The sequence below is a fragment of the Acromyrmex echinatior genome, unplaced genomic scaffold (genome assembly GCF_024713525.1).
Source record: "Acromyrmex echinatior isolate Ae372 unplaced genomic scaffold, ASM2471352v2 Scaffold20, whole genome shotgun sequence".
Taxonomy (NCBI): domain Eukaryota; kingdom Metazoa; phylum Arthropoda; class Insecta; order Hymenoptera; family Formicidae; genus Acromyrmex; species Acromyrmex echinatior.
The window spans coordinates 248,947-261,089 of record NW_028259054.1 but is presented as its reverse complement, the minus strand read 5'-3'; the positions used below and the strand labels follow the sequence as shown (position 1 = coordinate 261,089).

The 12,143-nt window shown below is 38.9% G+C and overlaps 1 protein-coding gene and 1 long non-coding RNA gene across 8 annotated transcripts in view; both read right to left on the bottom strand.

Moving 5' to 3' along the window:
- LOC147906557 (uncharacterized) overlaps window positions 1-12,143 on the bottom strand; it is a 270,166-nt gene that overhangs the window by 244,076 nt on the left and 13,947 nt on the right. The gene's annotated exons all lie outside the window — the stretch shown is intronic.
- Marf (Mitochondrial assembly regulatory factor) overlaps window positions 1-12,143 on the bottom strand; it is a 203,599-nt gene that overhangs the window by 186,992 nt on the left and 4,464 nt on the right. The gene's annotated exons all lie outside the window — the stretch shown is intronic.

Here is a 12,143-nt window from a genome sequence, read left to right as displayed (position 1 = left end):
ATTTTATCATAGATATGTGGATGATATTTCTTTGTTTACCAAATTCTAAAATCAATTCTATTCTTGAAAAATTCAATTCATTCCATCCAAGATTACAATTTACTTTTGGGTGATAATTCTATCAATTTTTTGGACACAATTATAATTTTAAAAAATAACTTATTACTAGTATCAAATATTATATTTGACTAGTATCAAAAATCAACGTTTTCGGGAAGATTTTCGAATTTTTTGTCTCAGCATACAAAAGAAGAGCATAATTTTCAATTTGGTAGATAAAGTTTTGTATATCTCCCATCCACAATTTCACAAAAAGAATCTTGAATTTGTTGTAAGGATACTTTTGGAAAACGATTATTCAATTTTATATTCGATACTGTTAATGCACGAGTTAAAACATTAATAAGTAAGTTGAATTCTTGTTCAACTAAAAGATCAAATAACATCTCTCCTAAAGAACGGTTTAAATGGTTTTCCATACCGTATACAAGAAATATCGAATAAATTCAAGAATATAATTAATTGGATTTGCCATAGAGTTTCTTTTTTTAGTTTGAAGCAATTTATTAAGGTACATAAAAGTACTCTTTAAATAATGAATAAAAAAGGAATGTAGTCTGCAAGATCAATTGTTGATTGCGATGCTTCCTATGTGGGACAAACAGAAAGAAAATTAAAAAGACTTTTTAAACGCAAAAAGCATATCTATTGGGAAGTCACTTTAACGCTACGCTATCGGTAACCACAGATGGCGCTTCTACCACCGGCACGTTCGTCTCTGCGTGCATAGTTCGACGAACCAGTCCGAGCACGACATGCGTCGCGACTATTACGTCATCGTTCTGTTGCTGTAGCTTTTCAGAATAGCGTTTCATAGATTAAAACTTGTGTGTCACATTCCTTAAACCTTACGTCTCTGCAGTCCCTCTTCAACAGGTTATGGGCCCAGGCAAAAATTCGCGATAAGTGTTCGTGTTAAAGTGACAAAGTGAGAGAGGTTCTCGGTGAGAGAGGTTCTCGGTGAGAGAGGTTCTCGGTGAGAGAGGTTCTCGGTGATCGAGTGCGTAAAAGAAAACGACATTCACGATGAATGTGTCCGCTATGAGCCGCATTGAGACGCTCAATAAAGACAACTACGACACCTGGAAAATGCAGATGCAAGCAATATTGATGAAGAACAACGCATGGAAATATGCGAATGGAACGAACATGAAAACGGAACTAGTTGCCGACGACGACGGGGTATCAGCCCAAGCTCGCGCGGAATGGAACGACAACGATAGCAAAGCGATGTCGGATCTCATCCTTTCAATTCACCCGAGCGAATTGAAGCAGATCAAGGGCTGCACATCATCTCGAGAAATTTCGTTGAGATTGGAAGGGATGTATAAATCCAAGGGTCCCGCCCGAAAGGCAACGCTGCTGAAGCGTCTCGCACTACAAAAAATAGCGGACGGGGAAGACGTGCGCGAACACATTCGCACATTCTTCGACGCAGTGGATAAACTGACCGAAATGGAAGTGATTATAAATCCCCATCTGCTCGCGATTTTATTATTATACAGCCTACCATCGCAATATGAACTTCCGATGTGCCATCGAGTCGCGCGATGAATTACCTGCACCGGAAGCATTACGAATTAAAATAATTGAAGAGAGCGACGTTCGAAAAAAGGACTACAACGTTCTCGTGCAAAACGCCATGGCGGTCAAGCATTACGCAAACAAAAACTGGAAGAACAAAAAGAAGGCGGCACCGAAAAACGAGTTGGACAAGGAAAAGTCTAAGCTTAAATGCCACAGTTGCGGAAAAATTGAGCACAAAGCGGCCGACTGCTGGCATCGAAACAAACAATCGGCCAAAACGGCCGAAGATATAGGATTCTTTGCGACGAAGCCATTGCTGCCCGAAACGGGCGAAGCGCACGAGACGCGCCGAAGACTCGCGGAGATAACCGAAGGCGTAGGTTCCCGAGCGATCGCCAAGGACGGAATGCAGACCGCTGCGAGCGGGGTCTCTCGGCGATAGTGTCTGAAGTTTCCCGAGGGACACCGAAGGCGCGACTAGGTAGCGAACCGCAGCGAGAGTAACAAGTCGACGCACGCGTTAGCCGCAACTCGCAATAAACTATGGTGCCTCGACAGCGGCTGCACGTCGCACATCTGCAAATACGCGGATGAATTCAGCGAGATGAGGACGTGCGAAGTCGGACAACTCAACTTAGCGAGCAATGCCTCTACAAAGATCAATGCGAAAGGAGTCGTGACTATTGTAACGAATTCAGACGGACGTGAAACAAACGTGATGCTGAGTGATACACTACACGTCCTCGACTTGCGCACAAATCTGCTTTCAGTCGGTAAAATAACCGAAAAAGGATTCAGTGTAACGTTTAACAGAAACTCCGCATCTGTAATAGACGACGACGGAAATACGAAATTCGTCGCAAAACGTATCGACGGACTTTATTATCTCGAGGGAAATGCGCGACCGGAGTGTAGACTGACTTTGCACCGCAAGATCCAAATCGGAATATCAATGGATTCTGAGATCGTGAAATGGCATCGGTGCCTAGGACACCTGAATCTGAAAGACTTAGTGAAGTGCGATCGCGAGAATAGAGTGCGAGGACTGCGCTTGGATAAATTCCGTGGACCGCTCGAGTGTGAAATCTGCACCCGAGCAAAAATTACTAGGCTCCCTTTCCCGAAGAACTCAAATAGAAAAACGGAATTGTTGGAGCTTATTCATTCAGACGTTTGCGGGCCCATGCGCGTGGAAACGAACGGCGGGGCCCGGTATTTCGTGACCTTCATAGACGGCAATTCGAAGTGGTGTCACGTGAGGATGATCAAAAGGAAGACGTATTCAATTGCTTCGTAGAATTCAAGGCTTTCGCAGAAAATTCTACCGGAAAGAAGATAAAATATCTTCAAACGAATAACGGTCTGGAATACGTGAATACGGAATTCTATGAATTTCTGAAAGCGAACGGAATTCAGCGGCGACTCACTGTGCCCTACAACCCGGAACAGAATGGAACGGCGGAAAGGAAAAATCGCACATTAGTGGAAATGGCGAGGTGCCTTCTGACGCAATCTGGATTAGCCACATCATTTTGGGGCGAGGCCATCGCCACGGCAAACTATTTGCGAAATCGGTGCCCCACACGTAGTCTGAAGGGGAGGATACCGTACGAAAAATGGAGAGGACACACACCGAACGTCAGCCACCTCAGAGACTTTGGATGCGAAGTCTATGTCCTGGATAGGACACTCGGCAAGGGGAAGCTCGAGCCTCGATCTACGAGAGGAGTATTCATCGGCTACTCTGATACGTCAAGAGCCTACAGAGTCTGGCTACCGGAGGAAAAGAAAGTCGTGATATCCAGAGATGTCAAATTCATGGAGAATAACGCAAAAAATTCTACCCGTGTTGAATCTGTGCCGGGAACGTTCAATGAAAATCAGGCCGACGATCCAATAGACGGGGCACATGAAGTGGACATCGAGCTAACGCCCCCACCAATAGTTAACGAAACCATACGAGAAGACGAGACAGAGGAAAACTTCGAAGATGAGCAATCGGCGGCAAATGAGCGGAACGTCGTCGCACAGAGAAATCGCAGGCAAAAAGGGGCCGAGGCAGGCCCACCATAGTGCGCACTGGACTGAGGGGAAGACCCTCAAAAGGTATCATGAAGCTCGCATCACCAACGAAGAAATGGAATACGCCTTCTCGGTGGAGATCTCCATACGTCAGACTATGGATTGCTCTGACGCGGATGAATGGTTCCGCGCCATGGCGGAAGAGGTGATCAATATCGTCAAAAATAACACGTGGGAACTCGAACAAAGACCGACAAACCGCGTGATTGGAAGCAGGTTCGTTTTAAGGAATAAGTACGACGAGAACGGAGTCGTTGAACGCCGTAAAGCTCGATTGGTCGCAAAAGGTTTCTCCCAAAAGCCAGGAGTGGACTTTCACGAAACGTTTGTGCCAGTAGCGCGTTTGAGTTCGATTCGTGCTCTAACCGCGGTGGCGGCGAAACATCAGATGTCGATGCATCAGATCGATGTGATGACGGCCTATTTGAATGGAGACATTGACGAAGAAATCTTCATGGAGCTACCGGAATTTCTGGAAGAAACCATGCAGCGAGTGGTTCAGTCTGGCATGGCATCAAGAAAAATCGAGGATAAGGTCAAGAAGATGCTAGACCAGATTAGGACTGGCGACATGGTGTGCCTTCTAAGGAAATCCCTTTACGGCCTGCGCCAAGCTGCACGAAGCTAGAATAATAAAATTAGTGAAGCCATCAAGGAGTACGGAGGCATTCCTACCGACGCCGATTCTTGCATATTCCGAATAAATCGTGGGGGAATCACACTTTTAATTGCTGTATATGTCGATGACATCGTGATCGCCTCCGACAGCATCAAGGAGATTCGTAACCTCAAACAATTTTTGGCTCATCAAGGATCAAGGTGAGATTGGATACTGCATAGGACTGGAGTTCAATCGAGACAACGGAGGTATCTCGATTCGCCAGAAAGGTTACATCTTAGACGTCCTGAAAAGATTTGGGATGGCCGACTCGAAATCTGTGTCAACGCCTATGGACATTGGAGTTAAACTGGCCCACCCTGAAGGCGCCATGGAGAGAAGAAGCATGCCGAGTTGCCCTACCGTGAGTTGGTGAGTACTTTGATGTATTTGGCTATTGCGACGAGGCCCGATATTGCACATGCCGTGAGTTTTCTGAGCCAGTTTCTAACCAACTACAGAACACTGGACCGCTGCAAAACGCGTCTTGCGTTACTTGAGAGGGACACCGGACATCGGGATTACCTACGGATGTGGCGGAAGCTCAATCATCGGTTTCTCGGATTCTGATTGGGGAAACTGCCTCATAGACAGACGGTCGTACACCGGATACATATTCATGTACAACGGAGGTGCTGTATCCTGGGAATCGAGGAAGCAAAGGACAGTGGCTTTATCCTCGACAGAAGCCGAATATATGGCTCTTACCGAAGCCTCTAAAGAGGCCATTCATTTAAAAGGACTGCTGAAATCTCTCAATTCAGAGAACCCGCCTGAGGTCATCGTTTTCAGCGACGATCAAGGAGCGCTGAAACTAGTCGAGAATCCGATCTTCCACGCTAGAACAAAGCATATCGACATACGACACCATTTTGTTCGTGAAGCTATAAACAACGGATCCTTTCAGCTGCGTCACGTCTCAACGAAAGAAATGGCTGCAGACGTCCTAACGGAAGGTTTACCGAGACCTAAGCACGATAAGTGCCGGAGTCTGATCGGTCTCGGAGAAACATGAGTAATAGTTTTTCTTTTTGGTTCGATCGCGTATTGAGGGGAAGTATTGGGAAGTTCACTTTAACGCTACGCTATCGGTAACCACAGATGGCGCTTCTACCACCGGCACGTTCGTCTCTGCGTGCATAGTTCGACGAACCAGTTTGAGCACGACATGCGTCGCGATTGTTACTTCATTGTTCTGTAACTGTAGCTTTTCACAGAATATACGTTTCATAGATTAAAACTTGTGTGTCACATTCCTTAAACCTTACGTCTCTGCAATCCCTCCTCAACAATATCTATAGTCAAACATCCACTCATTCGATGATTACATATCATAGGTTCCAAAGCGATCATGACTTTGATTGGCAAAATGTGGAGATTCTGGATGTGGAGAATTATTATAATAAACGATTGATATCGGAGATGATACACATTAATCGACAGACCAATGAGTTAAATTTACAACATGATACCGTTGCCTTAAATCATGCTTACACTGAGATTCTTAATAAACTGTAAGGTTGTTCGTGATATAATACATATCATAAACTATAGTTTGCTTCAAATTGACCGCTATGTTACTTGTTTAGTCATTATTTAACAGACGGTCGAAATGACAAAACACAAATTATTCTCTCAGTTAGTATAATATGTTATTATCATATTTCTAAATTTGAAAATATCAATCTATCGGTTTTTTTATGCCATAGTAAATATTTAAGAAATTATCAATGTAACAGTTTCTTATGTAAAAAATTCTCTACTTTTTAATAAAAATAGTCTCAATTGGTTTAAACTTCATAAAAGAAGTGAAAATCATAAATTTTCGAAAAAAGCGTTTTTCTTCACGAGCCTAAGCATTTATATTGATATAATCTTTTTTTTTTTTAAAGCTGATAATTTTATACAAAAGAAACCGCTTTATTTAAATTGGGAACCAATTTAGTTCAATTGCAACATAAATAATTTAGTAGATCAAGGGTAGTCATAGAATTTATGATATAAGATTGAATTGACTAAATCGTACCTCATTGTATTTTCTGAACGAAACATTTTTTTTTTTAAGAAGATAACACTAATGTAATGCTAGTAACAAGGCTTAAGAACTGTCATTTTTGTTTTCTCTTCGAACTGTTTGTTTACGAGTGACATTCGAAATTGATTTTGTTCCATGTCTAATCTAAGTTTTAGTATAATTTACCTAAAGTGTTATTAATACAAGGTGGGTAATTGAATTATAGTGTACTACAGGGTATAATTGATATTTAATCTCTTCAATCTATTGGGTTGTTCGGAAAGTAATTTCGTTTTTTTTTTTGTGAAAATGAAAGACAATTTTCGTATAATGAATAAATTTAACCTCTCACCGATCTTACGTGTTGTTATTCGCTGGTTTACATCAACTAATGCCTTTATCGTGTCTTTATCGTGTCTTTAGCTTCAACCGGCCTTCCAGAACGTGGTGCATCTTCGACATCAAAATTGCCGGATCGAAATTTTGCAAACCAGTTCTGGCACTGGCGTACTGTCAACACATCTTCTCCATACACATCGGTTAATTTCTTTCTGGCTTGAACAGCATTCTTACCTTTTCCATAGTAAAAAAGTAAAATATGACGAAAATGCTGCTTATTGCTCTCCATATTTAAAAGGACACCAATCAAAAACTACTGCGTAGATTCAATTGAACCTTTTCACACACAAGCCTTGCTATATCAGCTGTCAAAACATATAATGATTATGCGGCTTAAGTGTGAAGTTGGGTTCGAAAAAATATAATTAAATCCTCTGTCGGGAAAAAACGAAATTACTTTCCGAACAACCCAATATAACATCAAATTAGCAAAATATTTGTAAATTATGTTCCTATTCGCAAATTTGAAAAAATAGAGTTAGGTAAATTGTACTTGTCGCTGGTCTTTATATTGTACCGATATGATTTTCGTATGCAAAGCAAACTCCCATAATCTTCTCACAGCTCGTACGCATTGTTAAGTTACATTTGATTAGCATCGGACGCGAAGAATTATTAAAAGACTTGTAACTCAAAAACTCTGAAGAATATAAGGATTCTAAAGAATAACCTTGTGAAATAAGTTGTGACAGATTTCCTAACCTCAATAGTCATCAATTTTAACGCTTAATTATGTCGCTTCACAGGGCAATTCCGTACTTTTTTTCTGCCAGATTCTTTCATTGGTAATTGTATAGTTTAGCACCAACCACCTCAAAAATTAATAAAATTAAGCTTATTCGATGCATTTTTACATAAAATGAAAGAATCTGGCAGAAAAAAGTGTCACTTTGTCCCGCGAACTGAGATATAAGCGTTAACGTCGACAACTATTAAGAAAATCTGTCACAGAAACAAAATGAGGGTAATTCCTCAGAAGAGCTACGAGGGCAAGTCAATAAGTTCTTAGAAAATCTGTCAGAGGGCACTCGCAGTGTCATATCACATTACTTTTTAACAAGTAGCATTTTTCAGCTGATTATTGTCAAATTTGGAGTAGAATTCGTCGCGTGATTTCATTTCTGTGGACGATTAAAGCAAATCTTTGTATTTTTTGCAAAATGGAAAAAAACGAGTTTCGTGCAGTGATCAAACATCTACATATGAAAGGTTTAACGCCGAAAGAAAAAGCCGAGTTGGATAATGTTCATAGCACATCTGCACCAGCATTTGCGACTGTATACAATTAGGTGAATGAATTTAAACGTGATCGTACATCCACATGTGATGCACCTCGTTTGGGACGTCCACTTGAGGCTGCTACGTCAAAAATCATAAAGTTTTCCACAATATTGTTTTGACTGATCGAATAAAAGTGCGCGAGCTTGTTGAGGCCACAGGCATATCACATGGCACAGTGATTTCAATTTTGCTCGAACAATCGGGTATGAAAAAGCTATCGGCAAGATGAGTGCCACGTTTGCTCATTGTGGACCATAAGCGCGATCGTGTGACGATTTCAAAACAATGTTTGGAGATGTTTCAACATAATCCAGATGAATTTCTGCGTCGATTCATTAATGTGGACGAAACATGGATCCATTACTTCACACCCGAGACGAAGGAACAGTCAAAACAATGGACTTCATCGATGGACTTCATGGAATGAACCAGCTCCGAAGAAGGCGAAGACCGTGAAGTCGGCCGGAAAGGTGATGGCTACAATTTTTTGAGATGCACGCAGTATAATTCATATCGATTACCTTCCGTCGAAGCAAACGATCAATGGCGATTACTACGCAACCTTATTAGATCATTTCAATAACATTTTAAAGAAAAAACGTCCATTTGGCGAAGAAGAAAGTACTCTTCTCTCAAAACAATGCACGGGTTCATACGGCACTGATGGCCAAATTCAACGAATTTCGCTATGAATTGCTTCCCCATTCAACATATTCGCAAAATTTAGCCCCCTGCAACTATTTCCTGTTTCCAAACCTGAAGAAATGGTTCGGAGGAAAGAGATTCACTATCAGAGAGCAGCTCATCGCCGAAACAGAGGCTTATTTTGAAAGGTTGGACAAATTATATTATTCGGACGGCTTGAAAAAGTTGAAGAATCGTTGGATCAAATGTATCGAGCTAAAAGAAGACTATGTTGAGAAATAAAAATGAATCAATCAAAAAAAATGTGTTTTACTATGTTTTTCTAAAAATTAATTATTGACTTGCCCTCGTATCTTCGATTTCGATGAAATTAAGCTCATTCGACGCGTTTTTGCATAAAATGAAAGAATCTAGCAAAAACAAGTGCGGGACTGCTCTGCGGAGCGAGATATTGAGTGTTGAAGTTGACTGAAGTGTTACTACGTAATCATTATTTGTCATGTAGACAGTGGAGTGTAAATTAGTCATGTAGACTAATGCTTATTGGTTCAGGGCGCCCGAACCAAAGATCGTTCTTAAAAGACTGTTCTTACATCCCTGTCTTCATGAATTAGAAATATTCCAAGCAAACACTGTCTAGGCTCCAACTTCTAAGCGATTAGGCCCCAAGCGGGTAGGATGTTTTCTTTTTTTTTGTTCGAGGCGGCGTAGCCGTCTACATAATAGATTAATGATCCTGTTACGTAGTAACATTTCAATCAACTTTAACGCTCAATATCTCGCTTCATAAAGCAGTCCCGGACTTTTTTCTTTGAATAAGCCTAATTTCATCGAAATCGAAGATAGCTCTTTTAAAAAATGACTCATTTTGTCTCTGTGACAGATTTCCTAACCTCAATAGTTAACATCTTTAACACTTAATATCTCGGTTCGCGGGGCAGAGCCACTTTTTTCTGCTAGATTCTTTCATTTCATGCAAAAACGCGTCGAATAAGCCTAATTTTATTGATTTTTGGTTGGTGTATAAACTGTATAATTACCCTTTCATTTGGTGTAAAAACGCGTCGAATGAACCTAATTTCATCGAAATCGGAGGTAAGGTAGTTCTGGATAATTACACAAATCAGTATATTAAAACTTTCCCAATGAACATAAAGTGAATACAAGTTACATATAACGTACCTATTAATTGCAATTTCTTATTCAACAATTGTAATCTAATTCGTGTGTTACGTTATAGTTATATTGTCGAGTGGGAAATTAAAACCAACAGATACGTTACATGTGTTAATAACTTGTGTTATGTATTACATAACTTTTGTTTACTGAGAAGATTTTAATATACTGATTTTGATAATTATCCAGAACTACCTCACTTCCGATTTCGATGAAATTAAGCTCATTCGACGCGTTTTTTGTACAAAATAAAAGAATCTGACAGAAAAAAGTGCGAGATTGCCCTGTGAAGCGAGATAATTAAGTGTTAAAATTGATGACTATTAAGGTTAGAAAATCTGTCATTGCTGCAAAATACTGCGATGAAAGCATGTGCTGCGCTCACATTTTCATGCTCTATGGCTACATGTATGTTTTATTAACTTGCTTCTACAGCGATATATTAATGTTTGTTTATTAATATTCAAATAGTCTCCCTTTCATCGTTCAGAAATTTACAATTTTCCACGCAAAGCGAGATTTAATTTTAAAAAATTGACTGTGATTTTATGAGAGGGGAGAGATCATTTTGACGTTAAAGATATTATTTTGATGTCAAAATAATAATAAGTAATATAAGCTTGTTTGCTAGGTAAGTACACCTTAGCAATCCAGTGATACAATTTAATGACCCGGTTTCCAAATCATACTGAAAACTACTTTTTTTTTAAATCTAATTTAAACAATAATTTAATGTTTCTTTTTAAAAGTATCGTTTTGTTTTATTTCCAATGAACCAAAATTAATGTAAGAGATATTCTGATCTCTTCAGTGCTTTCATTAAAATTTTGTTTAAACGTTAAGGGGTATGATATAGACGATTTCCCTCTACATTTTTTGATTCTATTAATTTATTCAATTATTTTATTATAATTGAGCTGGTTCCCAATTTAAATGAAGCGGTTTCTTATGTAAAAAATTGTCAGCTTTCTAAACAAAATATTTATTTTTAAATAAATGCCTAGGATCATGAAAAAAAATGCGTTTTTTTTCGAAGATTTATGATTTTCACTGCTTTTATGAAATTTAAATCAATCGAGATTGTTTTTCTAAAAAATAGAGAATTGTTTACATAAGAAACTGTTACGTTAATATTTTATATATATTATGAAGTAAAACAAAACTGATAGAATTGATATTTTCAAAATGTTAAAGAATTGCAATTAGTACGGTTAAAAGAATAACAAAAAAATATGAGTCGTTATATTTTTCTAAAGAGCACTTTGGCAAAGTATAAATAATATCGAAAATTATAGGGCGAGATGTCATGTCGATTTTCCAAAGAATCACCCGCGTGCGTGCGTGCGTGCGTGCGCTCAAAGTATTCCATTTTAATTTCTCCAGGTAAATATTTCGAAAAATATGGAAGATATAAAAAAATGTTTCAAATAAAAGTTGCATGATTTAGAAAGGGCCACATTTTGGTCGTTATGCTGGAGGTGCTTTGATCTTTCTAGCTGGAGGTGCCAAAAAGATTGAAGGTTACTCCACTTTTTTAAATAAAATTGTATATTTTTTTTACACAATATGATTCCTCTAATTATTCTGAATATTAAAATATAATAATTATAAAAATATTAAGTGATATTTAGTGATATCAATAGTTTACGAGATATTTTATAATGCCGCATTCATAGTCCTCAAATGTTAAAGAATACAGGGTTGGCCATATTCGACGGAAAGATGTTTTTTTTTTCAATCATGGGAAAGAGATGTTAGATCGAGTAACGACATTTCCCATGATTGAAAAAAAAAAACATCTTTCCGTCGAATATGGCCAACCCTGTACTTGAAGGTCACCTTAAGTCGAGTTTACCAATTCATTGTCAAACTGCTCCATCTGATGTCTACGCATTAGAACTAATTTCGTTCTTTCACTCAAGGAAAGGTAGCAGCTTTCTTGAACACTCTTTTAGATAGGATTCCTAATCTAAGTACGCGCGCAATTTGTGTATGAATGAGAGCTGATGTTTGTCATCTCTGTTAATATTGTTGCGTGTAGTTGTAAAATATGGAAGACTTTGATAACTTTTATGAGATCGCAAATATAAAAATTGACAATTTTATAATCCGATTACAAAAATGTTATATATTCACGATGCAGAAAATCCGCTGGAATATTATTAAGATAAATAATTTAGAAGAATTTAGATAAAAAATTTAGAAGAATTCGCTTTAAGAAAGTAACGAGATATTTTGCTGCCGATGATAACGCAAAACTTGGAAAAGCCAACCAGGCGATGACTTCCAATTTCTCCTATG